We start from the raw sequence: 18,770 nt of genomic DNA on the forward strand, positions 1-18,770 counted from the left end.
TTCTCTGATTGGCTGCCCTTTTTTGTGCCACATTTAAGTAGCTGAACCATTCCATATGAAAGGGGGGCTAACCTACTGTAGGCCCAGCTGGCAGATGTGCTGGTTTTTATGACATCACAAAAACAAAAAATTCAAAACAGGCTGTTTCTGAAGTTTTACTTCCATATATGGACCGTATGTACAGAGAAGTGCGTGATACATTTTAAAACGTTTAACAGTGTTTCCATACTACCTCAAACACTTTTGGTTTTCCATGATATGGGCCCCTAAACATTAACAGTTTGAGGTGACGTATTGCTATAAGGACTTCCAAACAGCAGAATTTTTATTGTATATTGCTGTATATTTTACTGTATATTTCTCTGTGGTCTGCTAAATGACACTGCAGCATACTGACAATAGCTGGCCACATGTTGTCTTTCATTATTACTTTATTATTTATTATTATTGTTCTGGTACTGCAATAGCATGACATTCATTGACACTTTCTCTTTGATCAAATAAATTGAGATACTGTAAGTCATCCTCTGGTAAGGCTCAGGCACAACCCAACACCTTTAAAAGTCACCTGGTCACAGTAACCTGCCATTTGAGCCATGTAATTTCATTTCTAGAGTGATGAGGCAATAAGGTCTCTCAGAATTACACCGGTCTTCACGCTGGTGTTGGCCGCTCTGCTCCTCTAGCAGCCCTAATGAGCAAATTCATGGTTCTCATTGCAAGCCAATGAATCCCTGCAGGCCCAAACAGGATATATAGGTCTGGCTGAGTTTGGCTCACACTAACAAGTCTAATATTGTCCTGTTGTCTCTCGTTGCGCAGTGATATATTCAGCAATATTTCTGTGGATTAACAAATCGGCTTGACGTCCAAAGCTTTTAAACAGTAGTTGTGGGCCTGATTTGCATTTAGAATGTGCTTTATTTTATGATAAAGTCAGGGAGAATTTACTTGCATGCTAAAATGGCTCTGGGTGATTAGACTTTATGTTATCAGGCTCCATGAATCCACACCAGTGTAAAGCAGCTGTGGAGTTGTGGAGCCAATTCAACACTGGATGTTAATCTGCATCCATTATTTCTTCTAAAATCAAGGGTATTAATAAGGTAGCCGTCCCTTTCGTTGCAGTAACAGCCTCTTCTCTACTGTGAAGACTTTACTCTAGACATTGCTGTGAGGATTTGATAGCACCAAGCTGCAAGACCATTAGTGAGGTCAGGTACTGACATTGGATGATTAGTTTTGGATCACAAACATCACTCCAGCTCATCCCATAGGTATCATTCCAGAGAACACAGCTTGACTGCTCCACAGCCCAATGCTGGGGGGTGATATATACATCTAGGTGATGCTTGACATTGGGTATTGTGATCTTAGGCCTGTGTGTGACTGTTCCAGGGCATCCCATTCTGCTGGGACTTAGTATGGAGATTATACAAGCTGTGTGCACACACCTTAAAGCAGCTGAATTTACTAACTAGAAGGGATATCCGGATACTTTTTGACACATAGCATAATTCAATCGTTCGTAAAGATGGCAAATATAGGTTCACAGTCTTATTACAACAGCATAATTACAATATAAGATTACAATGCAAACAATAAAAACAGGGCCCTGCACTAAGTTCGGTGAAAGGTTATGAAGTGTTGGAGGAACTGTGATTACAACTTTGATCACAAAAGACATGTTGATCACTCATATGTTCCAGTAGGAATTATAATGTAGAATCCCAGGAAAATCATGATGTGCATAACAACATAGTTCTTCTTGTGCTAAACAGATGAGCATTAAAAGTGGTCTAGCCTTATTGATAGCTCTCAGGAGTAATTTGCATTTGAAAATGGCTTGCTTACAGAGTACATAGCTGATTTGCACATCAAAAAGTGCATTGTGATGACCGGGCTTTATGTGTGATCATCTCATTTCAATGAGTCAGAGCAGAACACAAGGAAGAGGTTTTTAAGTGTCACATATGCACACACACACACACACACACACACACACACACACACACACACACACACACACACACACACACACACACACACACACACCTACGTAGCCACTTTAGGTACCCATACAATTCGTCTACCTTCCCATTCATAGGTCTCTCTCATAATATTAATTAACAATAAATTAACAACTGCTGTTAATTTATTCAACAATAATGTTTGCAACAAATGTGTGTAGATCGAAATATTCTAAAATATTTTTTAATATGTAAAGTCAAAGTAACAAAAATAGCATAACACTATTAAAATATATAAATATTTGGTATAAAATGTATCTAGCATGACACTTTGGCCTCCAGACAAAACATTTGGGCACTCCTGCACCACTGGAAACACCAAAACGGTATGGAATAATAATTTATACCGTAATATTATCGTTAAAATGCAAGGAATTCTGGATGTTAATTTTAATATATAACTTCATTTTTAAAGGTGTACAGGTTTTCCATGGTTACATAATTATCTAAAGCTCTGCATCAGTCTGAGCAGAGCATCACTGTAGAATAAGTTGATTTTATAAGTAGGAAAGTGGTTCCAAACTTTTGAATGGTAGTGTATGATGATAACAGGTAAGAGGTAGCAAGGTCCACAAACAACCACCACTGCTAAACAACCCACTGCAGCATGTGCATTAGTGAGTTGTGTAATGACATGGATACGTTCATCATCGTTCTTTGGGTTCTTCATGAATTGGGTTCAGGATATCAAATTGTGAACCCATGAAGTATTTTATTTATTATATCTACTATTTGTGAAATATGTGAAATATTCAACAAGATTTCTAGAAACAATGCCTGGTTTGTTCATTCATATAGAATAAAATACCAAACACTATTATTACAAGAAGCGAATGAGTAGTGCTATGTTTTCATACTAGTGTGAGTGGATAGTGTGAGATCGCACAAGGAAGGAAATACCAGGTCAGTCAAGCTAACATGGTAATGAATGACTGGCGGTTGTGCTCTAAGACAATGTCGATGTTCACTGGATCAGAAATAGCCAGACTCCTGCTCTAGATCAGTCAGCTTAGACAGTAATGTGCAGCTGAACATGATAACCCTCTAGGACAGGCACCGTGTCTGATTGGGAAAAACAAATGTCTGTTCCAATCAGTCAGCGCAGGTTTACACAACGACTGCTGAAGGCAAGAGAACAACTTAGAGTGTGCTATCTGTAGCACTGCAGAAAGCTGGCGAGGAAGTTTTAAATAAGAACATGGCAGGAACTATAAACTAGATTTTTTTGCGAAATTCAGTGCTTATACTGTCTAAGTATTAATGAAAACATTGCCTCAAAACTGTGTTGATCTAATCTATACATAATTGAATCACATAAATTAAATAGATCACATTAAATATGATTGCACATTCATTTGGAAGGCCATTAGTTTTTGGCCATAGAGTCCACAATGTACAATATAGACGTAGATATGAATAAAACAAGTATGTTTTGCTCTTCTCACACCACTGAAATGTGCACATCATCAACACAAATGGCTGTGCGCAAAATTATGATTGACATGTCTCTCAGCCAATCACAGTAGTCTCTAAACACCACTTCCTCTGTCAAAAAAAGGAAAAGTTATGACAAAACTCTTCATAACAAACCTGCAGTGAGAACGGTGCTGGAAGTAAATTAGTCCAAATTATACTACGGAATTGTAGTAATATGTTATGGAAATTTTAACACCTGACACTTTATATCCTGATAAACTGGAGGGTGGGGCTTTACTTTATTAATTAAGCTAAAAAGGTTCGAGTACTCACAAAAGTGAGTACACCCCTCACATTTCTGCAAATATTTTACAATACCTTTTTATGGGACAATGCTACGCTCTCAGAAAAAAGGTACGACACTGTCGCTGGGGCAGTACCCTTTTTGTCACTGTGGTGGTACCCTCAGGGGTACATCCCAATACCTTTAGTCATGGAATATAACTGTACCATAATCCACTAAAATTATATTTTCTGAGTTGTACTGAATCCATACACGCCATCTCATCGCCAGGCTTTTTATTAAATGGTTCTGTTTTAAAAAATTATTTTATAAAAAGACACAAATATCTACTTTTCCACTGGGAAAAACTTATTTAAGGTACACAATTGAACCTTAAAACCACTGTTGTACCTTTGAGGGAACATTTACCCTGTTTGTACCTTGATGAACGAATCATGTACCTGCATGGTACCTTTATTTCTAACAGTGTATAAAAATGAAACTTGGTGATAACTTAATGTAGTCAGTGTACAGCTGGTATAGCAGTACAGATTTACTGTCCTCTGAAAATAACTCAACACACAGCTATTAATGTCTAAATAGCTGGCAACACAAGCGAGTACACCTCACAGTGAACGTGTCCAAATTGTGCTCAAAGTGTCAATATTTTGTGTGACCACCTTTATTATGTAGCACTGCCTTAACCCTTGTGGGCATGGAATTCACTAGAGCTGCCAAGGTTGCTACTGGAATCCTCTTCCACTCCTCCATGATGACACCTTACACTCCTCAGCCATCCGCTTGCGGATGCCCCACAGGAGCTCAATTGGGTTTTGGGTTTGGCCAGTCCACCACCTTTACCTTATCATTTTGGAGGTTTGTTTGGGGTCATTATCAAGTTGGAAAACTGCCATGAAAAGTTTCAGAAGGAAGGGGGCGGTCATGCTCTGCTTCAGAATGTCACAGCACATGTTGGAATTCATGTTTCCCTCAATGAACCGCAGCTCCCCAGTGCCAGCAGCACTCATGCAGCTCCAGACCATGATGCTACCACCACCATGCTTGACTGTAGGCAAGAGACAGTTGGTCACTGCCACACATGCTGGACACCATCTGAGCCAAACAAGTTTATCTTGGTCTCGTCAGACAACAGGACATGGTTCCAGTAATCCGTGTTCTTTGACTGCTTGTCTTCAGCAAACTGTTTGCGGGCTTTGTGCTTCAGCTTAAAAAGAGGCTTCCTTCTGGCACAATGGCCATGCAGACTGAGTTGATGCATTGTGTGGCATATGGTCTGAGCACTGACAGGCTGACCTCCCACTTCTTCAACCTCTGCAGTAATGCTGGCAACACTCATGCATCTATTTTTTGAAGCCAACCTCTGGATACAATGCTGAACACGTGGACTAAACTTATTTGGTCAACCCTGGGGAGCTGTTCAGAGTGGAACCTGTCCATCAAAACCACTGTATGACCTTGGCCACCATGCTGTAGCTCAGTTTCAGGGTGTTAGCAATCTTCTTATAGCCCAGGCCATCTTTGTGGTGAGCAACAATTCTATTTCTCACAACAGAGAGTTCTTGCCATGAGGAGCCATGTTGAATATCCAGTGGCCAGCATGAGAGAATTATACCCAAAATACCAAATTTAACAGCCCTGCTCCCCATTCACACCTGGAACCTTGTAACTCTAATGAGGGAGGGACTACGACACAATGGGGCATAGTTTGGACATGTTCACTGTGAGGTGTACTCACTTGTGTTGCCAGCTATTTAGACATTAATGGCTGTGTGTAGAGTTATTTTCAGAGGACAGTAAATCTGTACTGCTATATAAGCTGTACACTGACTACTTTAAGTTATATCCAAGTTTCATTTCTATAGCGTTGCCCCATGAAAAGATATAATAAAATTTTTGCAGAAATGTGAGGGGTGGACAGAAAATGTCCAGGAATCCAAAATTTTGTGTGTTGGTACTTCTTATAAAGCTTAACCTACTCCTTTGTATCCAATCAAACTATTACATATGAAGAATAGGTTTCATTGTTTTGGATTATATAAGGAAAATTGTGATGCAAATTACTGACGATGTGTTTAGGCATCAGGCAGCACTTTAATGCAAAGTTAGGTTCTGTAGCTGAACTGACATTTACCTTAGACAGCTTAGAGAGCACAACTACACATCCACTGAATTAAGCACAAAATTCAAGCTACTGATAGAGTGACTCAGAATTTTACAGGGCTAAGACAGCAAATGACTTGGTGTTATAGCCATCCTCCTCAGCATTCATATTTTAAAAGAGCAAAGTTGGAACATAACAATCTAATTTCTTCTTATTTTTATATGAGCTTCTGCAGCTGCCCTGGGTCATGCAGATACAGCTGCATAATGCTTTGCATACTCACTCCCATATCCAACCTTAATATTGCTAAACATCAGCTCTCTCATAACCTTGTTGCTTTGCTATCTATTTCCATTGAGTTCACTTTGCTTAAAGGTCAGACTCCTCAGTTAAGCACCTTTGTCACTGTGAGTTTTCTTCTCAGACTATTGTTGTTGGTCAATTTCTGGGCAGTCAGGTCAGACAGGTCCACTGGAGCTAATTCCTTAATTAAAATGCTGTCAGCATCAATCTTTACATTTGCGCCATGACCTGTGAAGAATGTGTTCAACATAGACATTGACCTCCTAAACTGACTTTATTGATAGAATTAAAAAGTCTAATGCGATTAAGCTCATAAGGTCAGGTAAGGTCACCAATATTGGTGAATTATTGCCATTAGGTCAATTATTTGTCGGCAAAGTGACAACACATATCAGCCAAAGCTCCATTTAGCCCACAGACTGAACCTGCATTTGTTATCAGTAGGGATGAAACAGACACCATGCAACCTCAATTCATCAGCCTGTCCTTTCTCCTAGCAGCACTGCAAGTGGATTAGATTAGAGAGGAAAAAGGCTCAAGGCTGAGGAACATCTCACTGCTGTGATTGCCTATCTGATGTCTGTCTGCAGCACTTTAAGAGGTAATCAGACCTGATAACCAGGCATGAAGTGAGAGCCATGCAGAATCAGCCTGGTGGCTCAAACTAACATCATTCTAAATAGAAAATGTTTTTTTTGGTGGTGCCTTTCCTATGGTCCAACATATTCTTTAGGCCTGTAAGAGTTTAATAATTCAGTGACTCTAATAGTCTGTGGGTGGCAAACTCTTCAATTCCTTACTCTCATAACTCCATAACATTTGGACACTCGTGAGGTGTGGCCATGCTGATGGCCATTCTGGAAGCTCATGGTAGGCGCATACCATCTGTAAAAGAGAGACTTAAAAGTTGTTGTTTTTTTTGTTGTTGTTTGTGAGTTAAAGGTATATGGAATGTGTTTATTGTGTTGTTCTGAGTGGTTTAGTTAGTGTGAATTGTCAGTCACTGTGAGGATGAAGCCTGTGGCTAGTGGTGGCCTCTCCCATGGGGTTGTGCTTCTATATGTGCCTTTCTGCCCTGGAATTTAATAGAACTTCTCATGGTGGAATCATGGCCTACTTTTTGTCTTGCTCTATCTAACATTTTATAAAATCTGCACATTTTCATCTTCTTGATTTCTTGCTCATTTCTCACTTCATTTCTTAATATTTATATGCTAAACTGACATAACCAACTGGCATAAGCTTTTATTTCAAAAGTGACCTAATTATGACAGACAGTATGCTACAAATAATGTTAGGTTAGCTAAATTCCCTAGGTTAGCCCGCCTGCTCGAATTTGTCCTTGTCCTCCTTATGTGCTGTTATCATTCTTGTCTTCTCGATGCCACCTCGGTTTGTAGGAGTTCTTGTAGATAATGTCCATCTTCACATGATTTATGTAAAAAAAATAATAGGCCCACAGTTTAAGGGGTTAAATAACTAATTAAAACACCTCAAATGTTCAGGTCTCCTGTGCTTTTAGTCTTACTTGCAGATAAAACATTTATGAAATATAATATGTCATATATCGTTTATCACTCCCTCCTTGCAGATGCAGGGCAAAGCAGATCCCAAAAGAATTTGTGTTCACTTATTAATCATCTTTATTAGCTTCAAATTAAAGTGCAATCACCCTTTAAAGAGTTAGAAACTTGCCACACACACTGACATGATTTTTTCCTCTATTACTGTGCTCTAATGGCATTTCATTCCATCATGGCAGTCTTCTAATGGCATAACTTCATTGTAGTGATAAATTGCCCTGCCAGTATGATCTGTTGAAGACTCACTTCTAACACCTACTTAATTAAGAGGGTGCCTGGATGAATGCACTGGGCAATTTTGCATGGTAGCTCATTACATCCTGAACTAAAGACTCATCCATGTTTAAGTCTAACCAGGGAGTGCATTCCTCTGATTCTGTGCCCTTGTTTTAGTTTAGAATCCATGTTTTCATATATGAATGGGATTTTTGAAAGATTGAAACATTGTAAAAATGTTTAGTATAGCGGGTTAACAGCAAGTAAATGGTATAATTTATATGTATTATTTCTAATCTTGTTATTATCATCATTATGATTATTATTAGATCCACTAATTATACATTTTCTTTGATGTTTAGAATCATTTATTTAAAAAATTGAATAATCAATTTGGAAAATACAGTACTGTGCAGAAGTCAGAGATGACCTATCATTTATTTATGTTCTAGCCAAAACAGCCATTAAGTACAAGTACATTGTTCAAGATATGCATGTCTGAGGAGATTTTATATAAAATAATCCATCTACCCAAGGAAGATAAACGTCAAAAGTAAGTAAAAAAATAGCATTTTTCAAACTGTAGTTCAAAAAAATAATAAAAAGCAACCATGCAAGACCTGGTAGACCATCAAAACTGTCACTGTCAGATAAACAAAACTTTAGGCTTTCATCTTTGAGAGAGAGGAGAAAATCAGGTGTTTCTATCCTTCAGTCATTCATGTGAGACATTGACTCCACAATATGGGTCTGAAAGGATGTGTAACTGTCAAGAAGCCCCTATTGAGCAAAGAGAATAAACAAGAAGTGCTCTCTGAATAATAGAATGGGCACTCAAGATTCCAGACCCCAACGTCACTGCATGTGTTTGGGATTACCTGGATCATGACAAGCAGAAAATACAACCAACTTTTAAGACCTAACTTTGGAGGTGTGGAACAATATCTCTTACTGAAAAGAATGAAAGCTGTAATACAGGCGAAGAGTGAACACATCATATATTGAAACATTTGTCATTTTATTTAGTTGAGGCTTCTGTGTAATTCTGAGTATTGAATATTACAGTGACGGGTAGGGAAACATTACAAATGTCCATGAATTTCAAAATATCTTTCTTGGTTGAGCCAAACTGGAAGTTACTTCTGTTCTATTGTCTTGACAAACTATGTCTTGTGGACAGCAGCAGGCCACCTTTTACTGCTTTACTGCTTACTCATGACAATGCTGCTGTAGCTGTACTGTATCCGTAATCATATTCACAGTCCTTTAATGTGTTGTCTCTCTCTCTGTCACTACAGAAAGACAGATGTCAGCTCCTCTGTAAAAAGCCTCGGTGTAACCGGGAGAGTACGGGCAGATTGCTGCTCTCTCTCACGCTTAGGAAGCAGGTCTGAGTGTGACAGCCACTGCACCAGGCTTACAGCTGTTTATCTCAGTGGCTTAGATGCATTATTGAAGTCAGCCTTTGCAGAGCGGAATAGAGAGAATTTCTGCTGTATGAATATCCGTGCAGTGTTCTCCAGGCACTTTCATTCTAACACACTTTCTCTGAGTTTTCATCCCCCTCTCTTGGGCTCTCGTAATGAAAATGCTGCTGGAAAAATTGGGGGGGGCAGATCACACGCTTGGGTGATTCATCTTACAGTGGATGAACGGAGAATGCATACATTTATTTATACACAGTTGTGTATGAAATGTGCATATAATAATTTTAGTGAGCAGTACTCCAGTGGTATTTCATACATAGTGGTTGTTCAGATGGTTCGGGGGGATTAAAAAGAGCTTTAATCAGATTTGAACACTGCCCACAGTCCACTCTGTAAATCCATGGACTAATTAATTAAGGGCTGTCATTCGTGAGCTCTGTGTTGTGGTGGGTGTATCAATAAGTCACACTTTAGTATAAAAGAAAGCTGGGTGGCAGATTCCCACTGTACTCTTAAAAAACAAAGGGTCTTTTGCTTGAATTTGTGGTTCTAGGGAAAAAAATTAAAGGGGCCTCTTTTTTTTTCAAAATTTCTGTATCATTAAACCATTAGAAGTAAACAGCCATTCAGAATGATTTGATATGAAATGCTCTCTTCTAAAGAAACTTACAGAGGCAGCATTTTTCTCACTGCTGGTGATGGGGACCAGATATTTGAAACTTTGAATTATGATGATTTCTAGATTTCTAGAAACATTTTGGCCTAAAATGTATTTTTTAAAATCCATTCATGGCAGAGATGTACATGCAGGGTGCTACAGGGTGATACCTGGTTTATATCGTTACCACTGTAAAGAAATCTGAGTTTGGTAAGTTGCACATCAGTGCACATCAAAACACATCAAAACACATTGAAAAGTCAGTGGAATTCCTCTGAAATTTGTATTAAACCTTTACATTACTGGGAAGATCTTAGGCCTTCAAAGTGTTCTTCACATACATCCTTCTCACTTTCTGTAAGTAAAGGTTATTTAAGGAACCAAGAGTAGTCTATGTCATTGCTCCAAAGAACTCGGCACCTTATTTTAAAGAGAGGGATGGAAGGCAGAAAAGCTGAGGTACAACACAGGCCTACCTACATGAAAAGCCACACACAATGTGTTGTGGCCTTTCTTAGCTCTGAATGCATAAGTTAGCAGACTGCATTCATTGCACACCTGGAAAAGTGTTTGTGTCTGCAACAACAGGCAGTGCCCACCCCTCTCTACTGTCTCAAATCAAAAGAGCTTTATGTACAAAGAGTACACAAAAACACCTCAAAACAACTAGGCATGGACAATTATAGCCCTAAATCATTTCAGCAGTTCATTTAAAACAGCAGAATTAGACTATGTGTTATTGTGCTAATTTGAACCAAAAGTACCACACAGGTAGAATGAACAGAAACAATAGACCTCTCTACAGCTATGTGACAAAACCCAGGATCAAGGTCGGTAATCTTTACAGAAAGTTTCAGATGGTTAGAAAGAAATTTGCACAGCAGTTTGATAATAGATAAAAGCAGAACCACAGTACTGCATCAAATCCACTAAAGAGACCACTCTTTATTTATTTCATTTCCAAAGCAGCACACGTTATTCTTTTGGAGATATTTCTAAGGACACAGTTCAAATATTCGACTTGCATAGTGAAGAGTTAAAGTCAAAGATAGATAAGTGAAAAAAAACTGAAGTTTCCAAAAAAAAAAAAATGCAAAAAGTAGAAAAAAATGGGCCATCCTTTCACTATGAGAAGACAATGCTATGAGGCTGAAATGAGCTGTAGCTGTCAAAATGTTGTTACTGAGAAAAGGAAATAGACAAAAAAGAAATTCGCAAATCTATGGAGCCATGCTGGTGGCATATTGTATAAATAAAAATAATGTGTGGGCATGCCTTATTAAAGTGTGAGAACAAAATCCTAATGTGTGGCCACAACTTAGTAAGGTGTGACAATGAGACGATTAAGCCGTGGCCATGGCTTAGTAAGGCATGGGAACGAGATCATGGCTTACTAAGTATGCCTTATTAAGACGGGCCATGCATTATTTTTTATTTATACAGGATGTCACCAGTGGAGTGAAGCTGGTGATCTTAGAACAATGGACTGACCACATAAGTGTCCAGATCTTGACATCACTGAATGTGTTTGGGAATACTTGGATAGTAAGAAGCAGAAAATCTCTTAAGACTGAATGTCGGATGTGTGCATGTCCATGCTGAGTTCTTATATATAAAATCATATTTAGTTGTTAAGGCCTGTGTGTAAATTTCTGTTAAAAATGTGTCTTTGTGGGCCTTAATTATGGATGTTTTACCTGGAAATTATGTAAATGAAAGCTGGTCTCTGCATTATTGTACTACAAACAGTAAGAATGTAAGTGAAACAGTCATTGTTAAGTATAGTTTTTTCACACTTACACTTTTCTTAAAGTAACTATGACATATGACAGCATAATGTAACATGGAAAAAAAAGTCCATCCCAGCTTCAAGGCTGCCATGGCAACTACCACAAGCTTGTACAGAACAGGCTGTTCATTAGATGGTCATCATCTTCTTCTCTGAGAATAAACACCTAAAGGATACTTTCAACATTTCTGTGCTTTTGAGTGTCAGTATGAATAGAAATAGTGTGTACTCTTTCACACACAGCATCCTCCACAATTACTGGCAAAGACAAACAGTTTTAGTAAAGACTGGTAAAGATGAATATAAAGGGGCTAAAAAAAGAAGAGTTCAAAGACAAAAATCCATTTACAAATCCAATCTCAACCCGTTTTTCAAAAGTACATTTCAAATGATTGGCATATTTGCATTAAGGCTAGCACTGTCTCCTTCACAAAATAACAGCACAAACCCTCACTTATGATGCTGGTTGAAGGGAGAACCCATATAAAAGTTCAAAGACTGTTCCTTCTTACAAAATCTCTCCAGATCCTTCAGACTTCTAGGCATTCATATGCAGCCACCTCTATTCAAAAAGGATTTCAGTCAGGTTTAAGTCAAAGGACTCGTATGGTCCCTGTAAAAGCTTGATTCTGTGGCCAGTGAACAGCTTTTTGTGAATTTGGAGGTGCAGTGCTTTGGGAACAATTAACCACAACCCGGTTCCAATCAAAGTCCTGGCAATGAAATAACATAATTTCATGATCACTTCTGAATTTTTCCATTGAACAAGGATGGGGAATCGACATCTGCAAGTTGTTTACCCATTTAGCAAGTGTTGCCGATATACATTCTGAATTTTGTGGGCTTCTGTAAGACAATATTACACATTATGTGGCAAAACATCATAGAAAGCTTTATGACACATAGACTTTCAATCAGCAGCATCAAAACTTCATATAACATACTCTAAATGTTCATATGTTTGTAGACGTTTGCTCACCCGAGGTCTTTTCTGAAATCAAGGGAATTTATGTTGCATTTTTCTGAGACAATTGTACACTAGATGTTGAAATCACTAACTAGAACATTGCTGTAAGGATGAGAACATTATTGCATGCTGCTAGGTTATTTGACACGGCACGGTGGCGTGGTGGGTAGCGCTGTCGCCTCACAGCAAGGAGGGCCTGGGTTCGATTCCCCGACTGGGGTCCTCTCTGTGTGGAGTTTGCATGTTCTCCCCGTGTCTGCGTGGGTTTCCTCCGGGTTCTCCGGTTTCCTCCCACAGTCCAAAAGACATGCAGTCAGGCCAATTGTGTAAAATGATCAAATTGTAAGTCGCTCTGGATAAGAGCGTCAGCCAAATGCCGTTAATGTAATTTGAGGAAAGCTATTGAAGAACAATTTTTGGTTCCTTAAATAACTATATTTATCACATAATGTGAAGGTTCTACTCCTATTTAAGGGTTCCAGGAGCCAGCTCCTCCAAATTTGGCATGGCAGCTCAATTGTTACTTCTCTGGTATTATACAACCCTGAACAAAACAATAAATGTAACTTAAAATGGCAATTCTGCATAATGAATAAAGGGGATGTTATGAGACACAAAACTGCCATTTCTATTATTGAAGATTCGACAGTACATTGGCTCTCCACGCCAAGAACAAGGCAGCGGGTGCTCTGTGAAGTATACTGAACGAGCTCAGGGACTTCAGACAAGACAACAAGCAACAACTCACAAACATCATCCAAGAACTCAGTAGAACAAATATCAGGCTAGAACAAGCAAAAGAGCAGATTAATGAGGAAGAAATGATGCCCCAAGCAGCAGCAATTCTACATAAATGCTTTCACAAAACAGATATGAAGGCTAAGATAACTGATCGAGGCCAGTCTTGCAGAGACAATATTTGAATTCATGGCATCCCCAAAGAGGCAGTGTGCAATGATATAATAGGCTTCCTAGAGAATTTATTGAACATTTCACAACTCAGAATCAAGAGAACACACAGAGCTATAGCCTCAGAACTACTGGCCCACAAGGCAGGCTGCTGCCTATCGTTGCAAAATTTTCTGTCACAGAAAGAAAAGGTGCTATGGCAGACAAGAAAAGTTTTCCTTTACAAATGTTCATCCTAGAACATTTAACCCCTTAAAGTCCCAGGCTTATTACATACTTAGGCTTATTATTCAGCAACTACTCAGACTTCAATGCAAACTGGCTGAGTTATTCTTAGGGTACAGAAATGTATATTAAAAGTTTGGGCCTGTCTGCGAGCCCTGGCCAGTAAAGGGTTAAAAACGCTGGTCATCAATGGTCCTGGCACTCCACCTTCCTGCAGAGTGGAACCATAATCTGCAACCCCTGCTCCACCTAGTTAACTTCTTCAGAAGTCCCTCATAGGCTGGAGTGTTAGGTAAGGTGGGAGGCAGAATGTTGTACTGTGCAGGAAAGTACATCTGGAAGAGGAGGATTGTTGACCACTGCTATTTGTGGTGCTTTAAACCTTAAAAAAGGTTCTTTACATTCACACACCTCATTTACAGAAATGGATCTCTAATGAACCTCCCACTGAAAAGGTTCTTAGAGAACCAAAAGTAGTTTTCCTATAGCATTGCATAAGGAACCTGTATTTTTAATAGTGTCAGGTTAGGTAAGGTATGATGTTGGATTATTAGCTTTAAATCACAAACAGCACTCCAACTCATATCAGAGATACTGGATAGAGCCCCATCACTTCAGAGAAAACAGATTTAATGCTCACCAGCTGAATGCATTCATTAGAAAGAGTGTCTGGTATACAGGGTGCCTATGTAACTGGAATCTGGCTAGGCAGTATACAATGATATAATTTATAAAAAATGATGCCTCTGCCCCGGCTTAGTACTGTTTTAAGTTGCTGCAAGGATCAAAGACCAAAGACTACTGAGAATTCACTTTTTTCTGTTCTGCGGCTCATCCCTTTGTTCCTGCATGCAAATGACTTTGATTAAAGCCAGCCATGCAATACAATGTCCTGGGGAGCCCTCGAAAGCCAAAAGCCTGCTCATTTTAGTTAGCCAGTCGAAGTACAGTTGGCTTCTCTCACACACACAAACACTCCAGCTCACACACGGTGGTGTTCTAAAACTCTAATCTTTATGACCAGATGAAATATTAATCAAACCCAAGCATCGAAGACGTGATGACTGTATAATTCATTGCATTCCAGTTTTGAAGATGATTGAACAGAGCCAGGCAGTAGCATTTTAGTCTAGGCAGTAACCCTAGATCCAGGCGAGCCCAAATCAGACATCAGAGGTGGGTAGTCATACATTTAATAGGGCAAATGGGTCATAGCAACTGCTATTTATCATACATGTTTTTGGAAGTTGTGCTTTCACAGCATAATGAAAACCATCTATCTGCATTACAAGATGCAGACACACATCAGACTAGCTTATTTATATTCCTCTTCAGCATTATGCAGAACATATGTTACCATTTTTAGCAAACATGAACTGACATTATTCTGCATTTTGTGTCAGAATACTATTTAACCAATAAGGCAATTCTACACAAGACCACAGACAATTGAGCTTAAATATTTATTGAAATATGATACCTGTTTACGCTTGGTTGTAAATCCTCCTTTCTTCAAAAGCTGCAGCTGTGGTAAAACTAGCCCACCTGCTGCTACGTTACCACAGCAACCAATACACCTCCGACACGGCCTACACCTTGAACTTAGTCTAAATATGACCAACAGATATGTTTACAAAATATGCAACTCTGGGCTGTGTGTCATGATTCTGGAGAGACAGCATTTTTACAGTCAGTTGAACCAGTGCATTGTTTCACATAACCCAGTACAGCCTCTGGCAATTATGTAACAGGGATTAATTATACAACACAGTGTCTGAAGCAGCAACTGAAATTAATATTAACTTGACAACCTGAAAACTCGCCAGAAAGGCACAATTAAAAAGTATGGCTTCAATCTCAGCTTGTACCGTTCTAGGAAAAATCTTGAATTTGTACAGAACTCTTACATTATGCAGATGTTCTGTTAACTCTAAAAAGGTTCTTGTGATTCATGTATCTCATTCACATGAACAGTTCTTCGAAGAGCCTTCCACTGAAAGGTGCTTGAGGGATCTGAAAGAGGTTCTTCTATGGCATCACTCCAAACAACCCTTTCTGGCACCTTTATTTTTAGGATGCACACCAAAATATGCTATACACTCACCAGCCACTTTATTAGGTACAATTGTTCAATTGCTTGTTAACACAAATGGCTAATCAGCCAATCACATGGCCGCAACTCAATGCATTTAGGCATGTAGAGGTGGACAAGACAACTTGGTGAAGTGCAAACCGAGCATCAGAATGGGGAAGAAAGGTGATTTAAGTGACTTTGAACGTGGCATGGTTGTTGGTGCCAGACAGGCTGGTCTGAGTATTTCAGAAACTACTGATCTACTGGGATTTTCACACACAACCATCTCTAGGGTTTGCAGAGAATGGTCCAAAAAAGAGAAGATATCCAGTGAGCGTATGTGTATGAAAATGTGTGTACGAAAATGCCTTGTTGATGTGAGAGGTCAGAGGAGAATGGTCAGACTGGTTCGAGATGATAGAAAGGCAACAGTAACTCAGATAACCACCTGTTACAACCAAAGAATGCAGAATCATGCCTGAACGCACAACACGTTGAACCTTGAAGAAGATGGGTGAAGAAGACCACACCAGGTGCCACTCCTGTCAGCTAAGAACAGGAAACTGAGACTACAGTTCACACAGGCTCACAGAAATTGGACAATAGAAGATTGAAAAAGTGTTGCCTGGTCTGATGAGTCTCGATTTCAGCTGCAACATTCAGATAGTAGGGTCAGAATTTGGCGTAAACATGAAAGCATGGATCCATCCTGCATTGTATCAATGGTTCAGGCTGGTGGTGGTGGAGTAATGGTGTGGGAGTTATTTTCTTGGCACACTTTGGGCCCCTTAGCACCAATTGAGCACATTTAAATGCTGCAGCCTACCTGATTATTGTTGCTGACCATATTTATCCCTTTATGACCACAGAGTGCCCATCTTCTGATGGCTACTTCCAGCAGGATAATGCACCATGTCACAAAGCTCATGTCATCTCAAACTGGTTTCTTGAACATGACAATGAGTTCACTGTACTCCAATAGCCTCCACAGTCACCAGATCTCAATCCAAAAGAGCACCTTTGGGATGTGGTGGAACGGGAGATTCACATCACAGATGAGCAGCCGACAAATCTGCAGCAACTTTGTGATGCTATCATATCAATATGGACCAAAATCTCTGAGGAATGTTTCCAACACCTTGTTGAAAGTATGCCATGAAGAATTAAGACAGTTCTGAAGGCAAAAGGGGGTCCAACCTTTTACTAGCAAAGGTGTACCTAATAAAGTGGCCAGTGAGTATATGTCCAAAAGTAACCACCAAGTACACACCTTCTTTAGTAAAGACCATGCATAGAATGCATAACATGTAAATAGTTCTTCTCTATGTTGAAATACCTTCTGTATATTACATATATACAAAAATGGTTCTATATAGTGCTGTTCAATGGCATACACAGCTTATATACTCTCCATAAAGGCATTGTCGATAAAATAAGATTCTCTGGAACAGCCAGACATGAGCCTAAGGTCACCATGTGTAATGCCAAATGTCAACTACACTGTAAAAAATGTCCGTAGATATTACAGTAAAAAACTATGAATTGGCAACAGTAAAAAAAGACCATAAAATGCAAAATAGTATCTCACCGTATAGTGGAAACAATGGCTTACCCTAAATCAAAAAACACTACATTACTTTAGTTGCTCCTGTCATAATATGTAGAAAATGCCCAATTTTACTGTGAAAATATAACATTTTGGTAAAATGAATGGGAAAACACAATAAAGCCACTAGCAAGTAATTACCACAAAATTAACAGTATTACTTTGTATAAACTACAGATTTTGTTGATGTGTACATTTCAATTTACAGTCTAAAGCCCTCTACCATTCAACAAAATTATACCTTAATTGTTAGAGAAACAAGATGTTAAAAATATGGTATTTGTTTGTTAAATAATGTTTATTTCAGGGTAAAACATAGTTTTAAAAATATTGTAATCTACTGTAATTTTAGGTGATATCCTTGTAAATATGGGTTCAATCCGGAAGTAAATGTCTTATTCGCAATGAAAAACATTACCAGAAAGAGGTATTTCTTGAAGAAATTCAACTGATTGCTGTGCAGCAATGCTATGGTAGTTGCCAGGGTTTACTAGGTGGTTGTAAGGGTGCTTTTAGATGGTTGCTAGGGTGTTTGTAGGTGTTTGCTATTGTTGGTCGAGGTGATTGATAAGGTGTTTTAGTTCGTTATGAAGATGCATATGGTGAGGATGTTGTGTTTGATAAGGTGAATAGGTGGTTGTTAGCGTGTACCATGTGGCTAAGGTGTAGGTAGTATCTAAAGTGTAGGTGATTGCTAGAGTGTACTACCCTGATAGCAAGAAGACAGAGGACTACTGTTGGCCCACTGATGGCAAAGCTGTTTTCAGTGGCCCACTGGTGTTTAAGCAGAGTAATAGAAAACAATCCACTCATTATCGCTCATTTTCCACTTGCAGTCTTATTTACTTCATTTTTCCTATTTTACTTTGTAAATTAGTTTAGTAAATAATTTTAATATAGCACAGAGTCAGCAACAACATTTTCCATAAAACCATTTTATATCAGGCTTAGTCATTATTTTTCTCGTAGTTGTTTGTAATATTAGATTCTGATAATAGGCAGTTGCCTTGGTGATAATAGGTAGTTTCTAGGTATACTAGTTTTTAGTTATACTAGTTGTTAAGCTGCTAGGGAGTTGCTGGGATGTTCTTGTTGGTTGCTTGGATCTACCAGGTTGTTGTTGCAGCAATTACCCTAACTAACATAACTAATAAGGCATAAC

This window comes from Pygocentrus nattereri, chromosome 4, assembly GCF_015220715.1.
Source record: "Pygocentrus nattereri isolate fPygNat1 chromosome 4, fPygNat1.pri, whole genome shotgun sequence".
Taxonomy (NCBI): domain Eukaryota; kingdom Metazoa; phylum Chordata; class Actinopteri; order Characiformes; family Serrasalmidae; genus Pygocentrus; species Pygocentrus nattereri.